General features: G+C 41.7%; 1 protein-coding gene across 1 annotated transcript in view; it reads right to left on the bottom strand.

Moving 5' to 3' along the window:
• The window catches only part of Msrb3 (methionine sulfoxide reductase B3), a 114,293-nt gene that overhangs the window by 55,819 nt on the left and 43,976 nt on the right, over positions 1–14,498 (bottom strand). The gene's annotated exons all lie outside the window — the stretch shown is intronic.

Raw genomic sequence — 14,498 nt, 5'->3', positions numbered from 1 at the left:
TGTATACACATATATATATATATATGTATATGATGTATATGTACATGTATATATTCACCACTATCTTAGTGAACTTATTAAAACGGTTTTATTGTATAGCTATTGCCTCTGAGAACATGATTCAAACAATGGCATCTTGACGTGCAACCACCTAGAATGACTTATCAATAAAAAGACAAGTTTCATGAAGTCAGTAAAATTATACTCCATCAAAGCCTCAAGCAAAAACACATATGAAAGACACAATTCCAGAAGCCTTCCCGCCAATCTGGAAACCAGGCAGAGAAGTTCACTGGAAGGTCGAAAGACGCATTAAGTCACAGTTGAGAGCATTTATGGAGTGCTTACTATGTACAAAGCACTCTATTTGAAAGAGGAGGCTTTCTATAAAGTCACCATAATTCAACCAGTAAAAGCCCTTTATAGTTTAAGATCAATAGCTTGAGCCTCCTTGAAGAGCAAATGGGTAGTGGGTTCATACCAAAGGAGGAAGGTGTAATTGGTCAGTCCGTGGTGAGTGGTGTCTCAACTTGAAGGAGACTTTGCCATCTACGTAAATTCCACATTCTGGGTGGTCTTTCAGAACATTCCCAAAGAAGGCACACCAGAGGTAGCAGAGTTAATTTATGGTTATGCAGACTGTGAGTCATGGGACTGCCATTAACACTATACACTTAGCTAAATGCACGGAAGTAAAATGTGCAAATCCCTAGCAGTATAATGCCAAATTTCCTTACAGCAGAAACCTTGCAACTGGATGCCACTGAAAACCAAAGCAATCCACGAATTTTTAAAAGTATGTTTTGTTTTGAGGATCATGCCAGCTAGTAAACATAAAATACGAGCCGCAGAAGGAGCCAGTCTCTTTCCAGCTGACTCATGGTCGGGGAATACAGGATTGATAAAACAGTGACTGACTTAAAGTTGCTGTGTCTATTCACTCCCTGGGGTAAGAAGCAATGGAAACAATAGTAACATTAGTAAGAGCTGCCAGGTTCCAAGTACTGCTCTAAGGCCACACTTGTATGCACACAGCAGGGAAACTAGCTTATCTAGAATAGCCTTCCTGGGATAATATACCCAGCAAAATTGCACACAATAATCGAAAGAGAAAGAAAAACTTGCCACAATATAAAAAAAAACCTAAAACAAATTATACCCAAGAAACCAAATGTAAAGAAAATACAGGAAGCATTATTTCAGGCTGAATAGAGGATAGAGCATAGCAGAGGGACTGTAGAAGGAAATACAAAGCCTTTGTTATCAAAATACAAAATGCCATTGAGAACACAGACAATACCACACATCAATCACACCACAACTACAACTGCACACACATTTCAATAAAAACCTTAAACATTAATGTTCTCACTTTCCCGTTCAAAAGACACAGGCTGGATGAATGGATCAAGAAAGAAAACCTTTCTATAAGAAACAGATCTGAGCTTTAAACATGGGCACCACATTAGAGAAAAAGGATGAGCAAAAGTACCCTAATCAAATGGGACCAGGAAGCAAACAGTTGTCACTACCCTAGTATCTGACAAAATAGATTCCATTGGAATGAAGGGAATAATTAACCAAGAAGACATTATCATCCTAAATACATATGCACCAAAATCAGGGCACCCAGTCTCATAAAAAAATGTCCTATTGGCTGTAAAGACACATATTAACATCATTCCCCACTATCTCCAATAGACAGGTCATCCAGACCAAAATCAGAGAAATAGCAGAAACTAGTAACACCATACATCAAATGGACTTAGCAGATATCTACAAAATATTCCACCTAAACACAAAAGAACACACAGTCTACATAGCAACACATGGAAACTTCTCTAAAACAGACCACATCCGGAGACATAAGACAAATCTTTATAAACTCACAAAGAATGAAATAACAATGTTGTGGAATATTAAACATGTGTTACATTCTTTTATGTTGCCTTTGTTTAAATCTGTAAAGCTGTGTTATTGTGCCTACCTAAAACACCTGATTGGTCTAATAAAGAGCTGAATGGACAATAGCTAAGCAGGAGAGGGGTAGGCAGGACTGGAAGACAGAGAATAAATGGGAAAGAGGAGAAATGAGGAGGAGCAAAGAGAAGAGAAGGAGAGGGGGACGCCAGGGACCAGCCACCCAACCTGGCATGGTGTAAGAAGGAAAGAAAGAGATATAGAATAGAGAAAGGTAAAAGTCGAGAGGAAAAAGGCAGATGGGATAATTTAAGAAAAGCTGACTAGAAATAAGCCAAGCCAAGGCCAGGCGTTCATAAGTAAGAATAAGTCTCCATGTATTTATTTGGGAGTGGGGTAGTAGGCCCCTCAAAGAGCAAAAAGTAAAATAAAATAACAACAACAACAACAACAAAAAAACAACTACAGCTTGGTGCCCAAATAGGGGCATGATCCCTGGTCCAGCTAGCTCAGTTTGTAGAATATGAGACTCAAGGTCGTGGGTTCAAGCCCCATTTGGAAACCAGGTCTAGGAGCTGAACACAGACTTCCCAAAAGAAGAAAAAAAGTGACTAAGACATATCTCAAAAAATGTTCACCATCCCTAGAAAATAGGGAAATGCAAAGCAAAAGAACATTGAGATTTCCTCTTACCCCAGTCAGAACAGCAAATATCTACAAAACAATTGACATCGATGGAGGGGGTGTGGGGAAAAGACAAGTTTCATTCACTACTGGTATGATTGCAAATTAGTGTATTCAAACCAGGAATCAGCGTGGAGAATTCTTGAAAAGCTAAAACTAAATCCCAAGCTACCATGTGGCCCAGCTATGGCATTCCTTGACATATGCCCAAAGAAAATAGACATCCTACTCCACAGATACTTGCTCGGCCAAGTCTATTCAAAATAGCCAGGAGATAGAAACAACCTAAACACCCTTCAACTAACGAATGAATAATGACAGCATGGCACCTAGACACTGTGGGAAGCTATTCAGATGTAAGGGAAAAAATGAAATCATTAACTCTGCAGGTGCGTGGATAGAACTAGAAAAGATGATACTACTTGGGTAGCCCAGACCCAGAAGAATAAACACTGCATGACTTCTCTCCAGACTCTAACACTAAGTCTTCAGATATGAGTATATATCCTGGAACAACTGTGAAACCAGGACAGTTAAGAGGAACTGTCACCTGGGCGAGGTGGGGCATAAGAGAAGAATAGCTGCCAAGTTATGTGATCACAGAAATGGAAACAAAAGGGGGATCTAATTCAGAAGGATAGAGGGAAGCAAACACAGAAGCAAGGAGGAGACTAAAGCAACAGTAAGGATGTCTGAAAATACTATTATTTACCTAAAAATTTTACCTAAAAACCCTACAATATACATAAGTCTGTGTATAAATATGCATATATAGTTTAAATGAACTTTTCTCATCTGGCCTGACATGCTGCCTCCAAGAGCCAAAGACCATACAACAAAGTCTCAATAGCAGACATGAGGAGTCCTCTTTTGACCTGTTGATCAGGTATGTCCAAAAGACTCAAGACATACAGGTCATTGAATTGCTCTTGGTTGCCCTCCAAGACATGATAATGGTTTAGGACATTAACTCCTATTTCCCTAATTTACATAGAGGAGAAAGGAGGTGAAAGTTATCTTAACCACAAAAACCCAGTGCTTTATTCAAACGTGACTATGTGAGACTTCCACAAAACCCCCAAAGGACTGGAAAATGAGGAGCTGTTAAATAGCCTAATATGTGGAGGGTTCTTCGAGGCATGCCTAGAGGGGGGCACAAAAAAAAAACACGGTGTTTTCCACAGGTTGTCCTGGGCAGTTCACTAAAACACTACATAATACTTACAACAAACAAGTTTACATAAGGCAGGCAGCGGTCTTCTAGGCTCTGTGAGCCACTCCACCAAATCAACTGAGCCTAGGGAGTCATACAAACCCCAGTTTAGTTTGTTTGTTTTGGTCAGAAAGAGTTCTAGAAGAGGCAATCATGAGGCATGAGCCTCCAGGCTATTGGGTCTGAGGCTACCTCCAGGTACACAACAGCAGAACTGAATTCAATCCCTAGAGCCCCAGCTGCCAACCACTGGGGAACTGATGGTTTAATGTGTGGGGGAAATCTCCCACATGTCTGCTCATAGAAGCAATCTGTTTTGTGTGTCGCGGAGAGCGTGCAGTAACAGAAAAGCAAAAGGGAAGCATGTTGGAGCCAGGTTTACCCCAGCCCCTCACATTTATAGCAGAACAGATATGAACATGTTGTTTTCAGTGGCAAAATGGAACAGGAGAAAAAACAACGGTTCTCCTGTCAAATGGCTTTTCAGATTTACTGAAACACACTTCTGCTGTTATTCTTTTTGTGTTTTGTTTGGGGGTTTGGGTTCATAATTTTTCTTTACCCTTAAGAATTTTATACTTGCACACAAGGCAATATGATCCACTCCTATTTCCCTCCCAAGCTTCTATTTTATCCCCTTCAACAATCAGTTTGTCTCCACTCCAGTAGTGTTCTGAAAATTAAGAGAACCAACCGGTAATGTATGTTTGGAGAACAATCATAGCTAGTCATCAAATAGGACCACTATCAAAAATAAGATATATAAGCTTACTATTCAATAAATTATAGTTTCAAAAGTAATAAAATAGAATTCATCATTTCCCAAGTATTTAACTAGACATAACTTCTTTGTGTTTGTTATTTACAACATATATAGAAATACTGTAACAGAAACATGATTCATGGTGTGTAATGGCTAATCTTGGTTGTCACATTGACTAACCTCTGAAGTTAACTAAAACCCAAGCAGCAGGGCACACCTGTGAGGGGTTTTCCTGGATGGATTATTTGATGTGGAAGACCCACCCTAAATCCCGATCATTTGAGTCAGAACACCCACCCCAAATCTGGGCCACGCCTTCCAGTAGCAATCCGAAAGCATTTGCTTTTAGCCTGCTTGCCCCCACTCTTGCTGGCAAGTTCAGCTGGCCTGTTCCTGAGACACCCCTTCTCTGGTGTTGGAAGCTACTTCTTCAGGATCCCCATATAGACAGATTGAAACTGCTGAGGCTGCCAGTCTGGTGGACTGAACAACGGATGGAGCCTTGGTCTTTCTCTCAGGAGACAATAATTGTTGGACGACCTAGACCAGTCTGTGAGGCACCCTAATAAATCCCTCTACATGTGTCTGTGTGTGTGTGTGTGTGTGAGAGAGAGAGAGAGACAGACAGACAGACAGACAGACAGACATAGACAGAGAGAGACACAGAGATAGACACAGAGAGAACCCTGACGACTAAATGGTGTTATTAAATCTCTTCCCAGCTCCACATTCAGTAGTGTCACATTTGAGCTTGTCACAGCCCACGCTGGAAACATGTCCACTATAAAAAAACAACCAAACAACACACATCAGAGCTTGAGCTATTATTTTGTGGATTGTCCAGATCAGTTGTTTCCAACTGGAGATAATCTTGCCCCTTATGGGATATTTGGTTATGCCTAGAGAGATTTTTGCTGGTCGTGAGTGGGAGAGAAGAGGCTGTGGCCATCTAACGTGAAGTAGAGGGTGCTTTTAAAAACCATGCACTGCATATGTTAGATGTGGCTCAGACCCTTGTCTTCCGATACATCTGCCTAGCTGGTCTCTGTGGGGACTGTCTTCATCACTCAGGTGCCTGGGAGAAGGCCAGTAGTTAGCTTATCCAAGGGTGTTTTGTTGTAGTCCTCCTGTGTTTTGGTATTTTTCTTGCACTTTGACATGAATGTGCATTACAGTTATTCATAACAATAAAAGCTGGTTCTTGATTTTACTTTGATATAGTTTTAAATGTCTGGTCCTGGTTTGTGACTTTCAGCCCAGTTCAGTGCTTTCCTGTAAGAATGTCCTGATCATCATCACTGTCATCTTCCCTCCGTGCTGGGAATACACTCTTGCAGATGAGAAAGGAAGCAGGCATCTACTGAAAGAAGTTAGGCCAGTCCTGTGGTCCAGAGAATCACTTTGGGAACTGCGGTTAGAGAGAACAGCTGAAGGTGCTTGCAGCCAAGCATCTATATATCTACCCTCCTAGTGTCTAGTTGAGTCATCTAATTCTACTAGTTATTTCACAAATAGTTAAGTATTTAGAATATGCAAAGACCCAATGCATAGAGATAGGGATTACAAAATTCCTAAATCATAGCATACTCTCTCAAGAAGTTGATAGAGTTATTGGGAAAAGAGATTTAAAAATGACCAATGTCTTCCTACAGCTATTGACTTAAGTGCATTACTTAAGAAATTTATAATACACACTAAAATTTTTTAAAATCTTTTGTAAGATTATAACTGAAAGTTTTTTGGATGAGCTGAGTCACTGGGTCAAATACTGTTTTATAAAATACCAAGTTATTGCACAGCCCTGCTGAGCAGCAAGGAAAAGAAGAAAATACAGACACACAGAGAAGCTGGGCTCTTAGATGGAGAAACTGCAGGACCCTGGAAGCTCAAGATCTTTATTACACAGAGTTGAACAGAGAGTTGGGGTTCCTCCATATAGCTGAGCGAGGAGTGGGTCATCATACACATACAAATAGGGAGGCAGAGTTTACAGTGTACAACAAAATGATTTAGTTACTCTAGGCAGGAGCTGTCTCTCTAGGGGAGCAGTCTTCAGGCAGTAAACGTCTAAGTGGAGTCTATAGTGGACATTTCCTGCACACACTACCTACCAACAACTACACTTGGACCAGGAGGGATGGCTCATCCATTTCCCTAAACCTACACTGGGGAAGGCTTGGCCATTTCCCATAGGCCTAAGACTACTGACTCCTTGACACAATTGTCCCCACATCAGTTCCGCACATTCAAAAGTCAGGACTTCACTCACTCAGGACTCCTGACAATAAAACATGCAGTTTTAATAATGGAATAAAAAATATAATTTTGAGAACTCTACATTTGTATGCTACTTAGAGTTTATCATATAAACTTGAAGCTATGGTTTTTTTCAACCCTTACTTTACGTTTTTTACAGCTCATCTCTATAATTCCCGCATTTACTACAGTAATGCTGTTAGAAAAACAACGCCGTTGTCCACTCCATTTTACAAGTGGGAAAGATGAGAAAGTCTTTCCATTACTGGTTTGTGGCTTTGCAGCAGGTCTGTACTGGGACAGCGCAATGTTGCTTCCACAGGATGCTCCGAATGGCATTAGGACTTTCCACGACAATGCCACCTCATGGGCCACTTACCCATGTAGAAGCCACTCAAGAAATGTGCCTGAATTAAAATTTCTACAATTCTTGTTAACCACTTTCTAGTGAAAAATATAAAACTAGAACTGTTTGTTTCAAGAACAGCTAATTGGTGGATTACCTCCCAAGTACTTACCTGAGCTTATACATATTGCTTTCAGGAGCCACATGATTTCAAAGCCCACAAGGCAGAATGGTAAGTATTAATTGTCTGGTCCGCACTTATCCAAGATAAATCTGCATTTGTATTATTCTCACACTTATCCTAAACACTATAATTTATTGAGATAAATATAGGCCATTCCTACCTACATGTGGAAATTAATATTATAATTATATTAATACTAGGTAAAATGGCTTCCTCCATATTCCTCTCTTCACAGTGCGCATGTGGACGTCTCACACACACACACACACCTTCATGTATCTTGACATTTTGTGTGTACTATAGTTTCAAGCTTTTTTGTATATTTACGTATATAACTTTTAAAAAGAAAAAATGCAGTTATTTTATATGTCACTGTACCTTGAATTATGTCTTGCTATAGTTTTGTAGTTTCTAAAATACGGTTTTTCTCCATCTTCTGAATAATGTGCTCTCCTCTGCCCACAGTGGTTTCAAGGTCAGGTACTAGTGGTGGCTTTTACTCCCCATCCTTCCCAGTAGCCCAAGAAAGTCACTTTCTCCCAACCCATCTGTGGTCCCATCCAGAGCTTTCCAATAAGACAAAGGTATACAGCGACTCCTGCTACAAACACTACTCCTGCGGGTCACGGTGTGTGAGAGGAAGGCATGAAGGGTCAGCGGGATTCAGGAAGTCACTTCTATGTTCTCGTCGAAAACACGAAGCTTTGTGTGAAGTCGCCACTCGGCACCTCCTTCACCTAGCTGCAAGGCTTTGGAGGATGCAGATTACAGCGATGGGCAAGTCAGTTCTATAAAACTTCAAAGTTAAACGCGCTTCTGTAGTGGCTAGCACTTTTCTAGAATTACAACCGATTTCCAGCAGAATCCCACGAAGAAGCACTCTTGAAAAGAAACTCATGTTGCCCCTGGAACTCTCCGGTGGCTGAGATGGTGAAGACCCTAGGAAGCAAGCTCTCAACAGAAGAGAACGACAGTCAACCCCGTCTTCTGACTTGCTCCATGCTCCCGGCCACACAGGATCCAAGTTGTGTCTGAGGGCGAAGGGGTCATATTGAAAGTCTCCTGGAGTGCTGAGTGGAGGAGTGTGTGGGGAGCAGAAGCCACCAGTCGACCATGTGTGGCACTGGACTGGAGTACTCTTAATGAAAGAACTTATGTTCTTAAAGGGCTGAAAAACGGCTCCGATTTTCTGGGGGCCTAGAATAAAATAGCACAGGGGGTGGGGGCTCTTGTGAAATATAGTGTGTGCACACGGCTTGGCACCAGAGTTCCGCTCGAATGGTGGCCGCGCGGGTTGAAGCAGTGACTCGTCACACCCGCATCTGCTCTTCACAGATAGACCCGCTCTGACAAGCTCTACATTCTTGCATTTCACAGACCCCTTTAGACTGCTGTGATGAACATACCCCTACCTTTAGACTGTTCTGAAGGTATATATGCCCCTAAACTCGTTCAAGCCACCTACATTTAACATTATTTTAGTAACTAGAATACACTAGGCATGTTTGTGCATTGAGTTTTTACCCTGTTTAGCTTCACTTTCCCCAGTTTATGGAGAATGAATCTGAGCTCACATATCTGGGCTGGCATACTACATATCCTATGAGTTGCTTTCGGGCAGTCCCTAGCTGCCTCCTCCATGAAGATGGAAACACAGAGAAGCCATTTAGAATTACTCGTGTTAGTTGACATCAGTCTTCTCAGAAACACAAGAAAAAAATTTAAAGATGGGATAAATGTGAACTACAGCTACTTGAGAAAAAGGATATGAGAAATCAACATGAGAACATAATATGCTTCTATTGCTGCAGTCCTACCCAGTCAGCCCAGCTCTGACTCCTAGGGGTTGGCTGGCTACTGACTCCTCGCACATGTAGTACATCTTTCTGGAGTGGCTCCAAGGGTCTTTCAAGCAGTCCTTCTTGACAATCAGTCACAACAGAGCACGTCCTTTTTCCTAAATAGATATGATCTCCAGTTTTCTATGGAAGTCCTCGAGTGCTCCAACAGCAGATTTTACAAAAAATGAAAGTATGTGTGCTCCATTTGGTCTAGTGATGTTGGTTAAAATAGCCAAGCCTGACTGGCCAAAATAAAATCTAAAGCATTAGACTCTGTAATTCTTTAAACTTTGTTCCCTTTAAATTTAACATGACCATTTAAAATACACTCACATGTTAACTGTGATCCTCACAGGTTTTCCTTACTTAGTTAGCTCTCTTATCTATGAAATGGGTAGCTGTAGATGGCGTGATTTTCATATGAAGTACTGAGGGCTGTGTAAGCATTAGAGATTATTTTGGTAGCGTTATTGTTCTCGTTGATGAGCCTGCATTACAAAATGAGCTTCTCAGTGGAGGACTGCTGTGTTTACAGAATAGTGAGTATTCAGTGTGGGTCTTCGAAGTCACAAATGCACCAGGAGATGACTGCACAAAGATAACGCTGCGATTTATCAGCATTGTTATGACTGACTTCCATTTCTCATCATGCTATTCCTTTACTCAAAATTTCTCCAAAATCAACCTGACCACAGTGAGACATGCATGTGGTCAACCAATAAATATTCAGTGATTATTACATGCCTGGAGCTAAGAGAAAAATATATTACTAGAGCGTGGTCTTTCCACTGTGAAATTAACTTGGCAGAAGGAAGGTAAACACACACATACTCACAAGTGTGTGCACAGTCATGCACACACTTAGACAATCCAAAATAAAGCAATAACTGCAGTGATGGAATGTGCTAAGGAAGAGAGATGTGGGGACCACGTTCACTCTAGAAGGAGGAAGCAAAGACTTTGATGGAGAAGAACATGCTGGGATTCCAAGTAGGTTAAAAGCCTTTTCTTCAGCAGTGTCTCCCATTGTTCCCAACACAGTCCATCTCTCCCTTCCTATTGGTCCCATTTTCTTGAAAAACTACCCCTTTGATCTTATCTCTAACTCCTCTTTCCAAATAATATTCTGTCAGGATCCTCCACCAAAGAAAAGCCTAGCTCACACCTCCCCCCCTCTCTCTCCCTCTCTCCTCCTCGCTTCCTCTTTATCCTCCTCCCTCCCCTTAGTAAAACCCTTGCTAACCTGACAAAGTCATATACCCTCCAATTATATATGAAAACCTTTCAACCAGCAGCATTGTGACACAGAATTGTTTGTCATTTTTTTCACAGTATCCCAACAAAACCATAGCCAGTGAAAACAAAATTTGTGACGTTATTTGATTTATCCCATAGCACCTGGCAATGTAAGAGTCAGCACAATATAAATGGCCCAAAGTATTTTCTGAATCTAACTGTTTTACCAATTCTCTCTCTGGTCTATCTGATGTGTAATAAATTCACTTTATGAAATTTTAAAAGTTCAAATAACCAGAGGTGAGAACATTCTTGCTCCTGTCAGTAAATTTACTAACTGGAAGTCAGTAGTACCGTATGAAAAATAAACTAGCTTGGTAAAATTTGGGAATGTGAGGAAAACATGAACGGTGGAATAAATTACTCATTGGTGTATAAGAAGGCCATAAATGAGGGAGGAAGAAAGCAGCCTATTGTTCAAAGGAGGAAATGTTTTACAGTACAGGTTTGGGAATAAAATGAGAATAATTAAATAGGCATCTTTGTAAGGAAGTATAATATATGTGGGTCATTCAAGTAAAAGGCAATTATGGACTGGGGAAATAGCTCTGTGGATACAGTGGGTACCCAAGTGTGAGGACTTGGGTTCAGCTTCCCAGGACCCATGTAAAAGCCACATGCCATAGTGCAAGTCTGTACTCCCCGGATCCCTGTGAGAAATGGGGCAGAGACATGAGAATCCAGGAACTTATGGGCCAGCTAATCTGGCATACATAGCAATGTACAGCTAGACACCTCTCTCAAACAAGACAGAAGATAAGACCAACACTCAAGGTTGTCCTCCAAACTCCATATCCAAGTAATGACATGTGCACTCACACACACACACACTAAGTTTTAAAGATAAGCTTATACAAATACATCCATACACATACTGTAAGGATGGACTGGATAACAGAAATGGAAGTTTGGGAAGCATTTAGACATTTCCAGCTACAGTATATAACTTATGTCTCCTACTGTTTCCTCAGAGTATTCCTAGTTAGTCTGTTCTCTTCATCTCTCATTCCCTCTCAAAAAGAAAAAAGAAAAAGAAAAACCCCATTCACTCACGCCTCACTCAGCAATTGCTTTGCATACTCTGTGTTCAAAGCAAGAAGCAAACTGCCCCCTTGAGAATCCCTAGTGGTGATACAACCAATCCACTCCTGTGGTGAGTGGTTCTCAAAGTTTTGATCAAGGATTCCTGAAAAGAATATTGAAATAACTCCTTTTCTAGTTTTTGCAACATGGAGAGCTGCTCCAGTGCCAGGTCTAGTATATAGTTCTTCCTATGACAAGCTCCCTCTGTATTCACAGCTTCTCCAGGGCCTGATTCCCACAGAGGAAGCAGCTTCTCCTGCATTACTCTTTAGCAAACTCAAGTTCCAAGAGTTCAACCACTGTAACAAGAGTAGCTTCTCAGGCACCAGACTCCTACAATGCCAGGCACTTTCAGTGTGCTTTCAGGGGCAGTAATGAAAAGCCAGCAGCTTCCCCAACACTCCCAACTACTTCTGCCAACAGCTTTCCCCATCACCCAAAAGGACAGTTTCCCAGAGGATCCCAACAGGCAAATTTCCAGTGCAAATTCGTATTTCCAGTACACTACACTCATGGCATAGCCATGCGCTCTCTGCCACGTGGTAGTCAGGCCATCTACTTCTCAACCACAGAGAAAGGAAGTAGAAGAGGTGCCGAGGAGGAGAACCTTCCTAGGCCTTTCTGTTTCTGCCAGAGGGGTCATACCACCATTGCTGCTGTCTGCACTCATGATCACCACCCTGCTGTCTGCACTCATGATCACCCTGTTGTCTGCACTCATGATCACCCTGTTGTCTGCACTCATGACCACCCTGCTGTCTGTATGCATGATCACCCTGCTGTCTGTATGCATGTTCACCCTGCTGTCTGCACTCATGATCACCCTGCTGTCTGTATGCATGATCACCCTGCTGTCTGTATGCATGTTCACCCTGCTGTCTGTATGCATGTTCACCCTGTTGTCTGCACTCATGATCACCCTGCTGTCTGTATGCATGATCACCCTGCTGTCTGCACTCATGATCACCCTGCTGTCTGTATGCATGTTCACCCTGTTGTCTGCACTCATGACCACCCTGCTGTCTGTATGCATGTTCACCCTGCTGTCTGCACTCATGATCACCCTGCTGTCTGTATGCATGTTCACCCTGTTGTCTGCACTCATGACCACCCTGCTGTCTGTATGCATGTTCACCCTGCTGTCTGCACTCATGATCACCACCCTGCTGTCTGTATTCATGATCACCCTGCTGTCTGTATTCATGATCACCCTGCTGTCTGCACTCATGACCACCCTGCTATCTGTAATCATGACAACCATCCCTGCTATGTCTGTATTCTTCCTAATTTCCTTTTTCTTCTTACTAGCAAACTCCTCCTTATACCAACCCTATGCTGTATCTTGCAATACTTTAAACTTTCTTGTCCAAACAACTATGTGAGTTTTAAATCTGGACTTGCTGATTGATAATTTCCCCCTGGTATCTTTTCATAGCTCCAAAAGATGAGTTTCCAGTTGTTTTGTATTCTGTTTACATGCTTACAGTGTTCTGTCAAAACCTCAGACGTCCATATTTCCATCATACACAAGTGGAGAAATTAATCACATGAACTAATTTGAAAACCCAGTCTTTAGCAATATATCCATCAACCAAATCAGACTTGGTTTTTTTGTTGTTGTTGTTGTTTGTTTGTTTGGGTATTTTTTTTAAACAACGAAGCCCCCCCACCCTCAACTCTCATTTTTTTCTATTGTTCGAATAAACACACTGATATGTGTTCTCATGGCTACCCATTTAAGTTCCTGGGTGGAAAATGGATACACAGAAAGACATACAAAGCAGACGGTGAGGGGAGGTTGCTGACCCATGGCGGAAGTTTTGGGATACTGTCTTCCATTTTTCTCACCACTGTATTATTTGTTTGTTTTAGTAGTAGTTGTGGTGGTTCTCCCTCAGCGAGCTTGACTTCAAAAACAATACACCCTTGAACTATTGTTTTGCTTGATGCTTGAAGACTGCAACTGGGGACAATACATTCCAGCAATATTTGGAATGTACAGATGAAAAGTGTACCACTCCAGGGGGAGTAAGAGGACAGAGGTCACAAGAGAGACGACAGGCGGGGGAAAAGATGCAGGCCACAGACCCCTGAGTTTCAGCAAATGTTCCCAGAGAAACAGGGCCCATGTCCTGTGGCCCCTGAAGTCTTCATGGGCACCCAGGGTACACATTTTGAACAAGAAGACAACTGTAGAAGGCCAATAAACTATTCCATCTCCAACAAGGAAAGCACAGGAAGCCAGAAGAGACATGCGAGCATCGAAAAGCAGCAAATGTGTGAATGAAAAGTCAGACCCTATTTCTCCAAGTTTTCAGAAAAATGGAGCTGACAGGAATGCTCGAAGAAAGGATGCAGGGCTGCATTGGACCGCGCCCATGACTCACACCAGCTCTCATGCGCGAATAAGGGACTTGCTTCCCGGGCTTGTGATCCAAACTCTCACAAGGGTTAAATCTGCCCTTTTACAGTGGCTCTGTTTCTTATTTAAAACAGCAAGTTTTCCTTCAACTGAGTCCTTCAGTGAAATCACACGATTGGGGGGGCGGGAGGGAGGGCATCTTAAACAAAAAGCAAAGGGGCTGTGGGCAGCATTTACCATTTGGGGTATTAACCAGTTTAGCACGGCTCAGCAGCTATCTTAAGTGTTATGTCAACTATTATGACATAAGCTAAAGGTGTTGAAATACGAGGATGTGTGTTTTCTGAGAGGAAATGGGTGACAATTTGAAGGGTCGGTTTTTGTTTTTTTTTTTTTTTAAACATGGGAAAAAAATACGTAAAAATTCAGAACAGATTGTCAACCAACACTAACATGCAGGAAGGTTTATGTAATTGGGGAAAAGTTCAAAAAATCTTTAAAAATGTTAGGGAAACTACCATTTTCCTGTTATTTCAGAAATATCTGTAAA

The sequence above is a fragment of the Mesocricetus auratus genome, unplaced genomic scaffold, assembly GCF_017639785.1.
Source record: "Mesocricetus auratus isolate SY011 unplaced genomic scaffold, BCM_Maur_2.0 Super-Scaffold_100011, whole genome shotgun sequence".
Taxonomy (NCBI): Eukaryota; Metazoa; Chordata; class Mammalia; order Rodentia; family Cricetidae; genus Mesocricetus; species Mesocricetus auratus.
This window is presented reverse-complemented; position numbering and strand designations above follow the sequence as displayed.